Here is a 2,248-nt window from a genome sequence, read left to right as displayed (position 1 = left end):
GCAAGTATAGCTCTTAAACCAACAAAAGTCCTTTCTTACAAACGTTTTGGTTGTCACAAGTAACAAACCCCTAAATAAATTGATAACCGAAGTATTTAAACCTGGGGTCGTCTTCTCAAGGAATTGCAGGGAGGTATGTTCTTATTATTGGTTATAAGTTTGTAAATTGGGGGTTTTAAGAATGAGGAACAATTATGATGAATGACAACTAAAATAAATAATTGACTGTAAAATAAACTCTTGGCAAGGTATGAGAACTGGAAGTCCTATCCTAGTTATCATTATCAATTGTGATGAGAATTAGATTTTTCTCCCACTTTGTTAACCTCTAACTATGAAGGTAAGTCAAGTGAATGAATTAATTCGAATCCTCAAGTCCCAGTCTTTCCTTGGGAAAAGTTAGAGTTATTAGATCTCGAATCAATTCTTGAAGAATTCCAATTTTCAGTCAACAATGAGTTTGATAACTCAAGAGTTACCAATTAATCAACCAAAGCCAAAAGGTAGAAAAATCTAAATTATTTATATCATAAATAAGAGAAACAAATCATAAATCTGAAATACCTCAATTGCATTAATAAAATAAGATCAATCCAAATATGAAGAGTCATAAGCCAAATAAGCAACATCAATAATCAACAATTAAGAGGAGTCGAAATAAAAAGATATTGAACCTGATGAAGAGTTGAAATAAATCCTAATTTCTAAAAATCCTAATTTCTAAATCCTAAGAGAGAGGGGAGAACCTTTCTCTCTAAAAACTACATCTAAAACTAAAATTATGAATTATGAGAGCCTTCGGAGTCTCTGCAAGTTCTTTGACTTTAATCTGTGTTTCTGGGCCAAAAACTGGGTTGAAATGTGGCCCAGAATCTCTGCTAGCGACTTTTGTAATTCTGCAGATCGTGCACGTCATGCGATCGCGTCATCCATGTGGACGCGTCATTTGCGTTTTTCCTTGCCACGCGTTCGCGTCGTCCACGCTTCCGCGTCACTTGTGCTTTTCCAATCCGCGCAGTCGCATGAGCCATGCGACCGCGTCACTGCGAATTCCTTTCTTCCACGCGATCGTCACTTCTCGCTGGTCATCTCCTCAATTTCTTCTGTTCCTTCCATTTTTGCAAGCTTCCTTCCCAATCTCTCACTCATTCATGCCCTATAAAGCCTGAAACACTTAACACACAGATCAAGGCATCGAATGGTAATAAGAGAGGATTAAGATTAGCTAAATTAAGACCAAAGAAGCATGTTTTCAATCATGTAATAATTTTAGGAAGGAAATATAAATGCATGCTAATTATATGAATAAGTGGGTAAAGACCATGATAAAACCACACAATTAAATACATTGTAAACCATAAAATAGTGGTTTATCAACCTCCCCACACTTAAACATTAGCATGTCCTCATGCTAAACTCAAGGAGACCAAATAAATGAGTAGGTGAAGGCAAGACTCATGCAATGCAACCTATGAATGTGAATGCAACTACATGCTAAAATGATTCTAACTACTTGGTGAAAAAGTAAATAAATCTTTCAAGAATAAATATGAACTGGATTTCACTAATTCAAATCACAAAATACAATATAAATAACTTGCAAGAAGAAGATAGCTCATAAAAGCAGGGAACATAGAATTAAGCACTAAACCCTTACTAGTAGTGTATATCATTCTAACTCTCAAGTGTCTAGGGTTAATTCTCTCAATTCTCTACTAATATTGCTTTCTATAGCTTGCTCTTCATCTAACAATACAAGAATTTAATGCACCAATACACAAATCAAGAGGTCTTTTAAAGGTTGTAATCGGGTTAGGGTCAAGGTAGGATTGTATTTGGCCAAGTGGACTAAAATCTGAATCCTTAATTAACATAAACTTTCCACCTAACTTAAGACAATCCATTTAATTAAAATACAAAATCTAACTTCCCATTAACTGTGTTTACTACATATTTATGCATTCCAAGTTTTGAGTACAGCTCATATGTATTGATTTCACTATTTATTTTGGGGCATCTTGTCCCCTTTTATTAATTGCTCTTTTCTTTTTTCTTTTTCACTTTTTTTTCAATGCATATAATTAAAGTATTGAATGCAATAACATGTGCTCAACCATTATTTTGCACATTTTCACTAAAATATACAACACCCAAATATTCAAACCAAATATTTTCAAACCCAACTTCCCCACACTTAGATCATAAGAACTTTTACTAGTCTAAACTAACCAAGGATTCAAATTAAGGA

Source organism: Arachis duranensis, chromosome 5 (genome assembly GCF_000817695.3).
Source record: "Arachis duranensis cultivar V14167 chromosome 5, aradu.V14167.gnm2.J7QH, whole genome shotgun sequence".
NCBI classification, from domain to species: Eukaryota; Viridiplantae; Streptophyta; class Magnoliopsida; order Fabales; family Fabaceae; genus Arachis; species Arachis duranensis.
The sequence above is the reverse complement of the archived record's forward strand: the minus strand, read 5'-3'. Positions refer to the sequence as shown.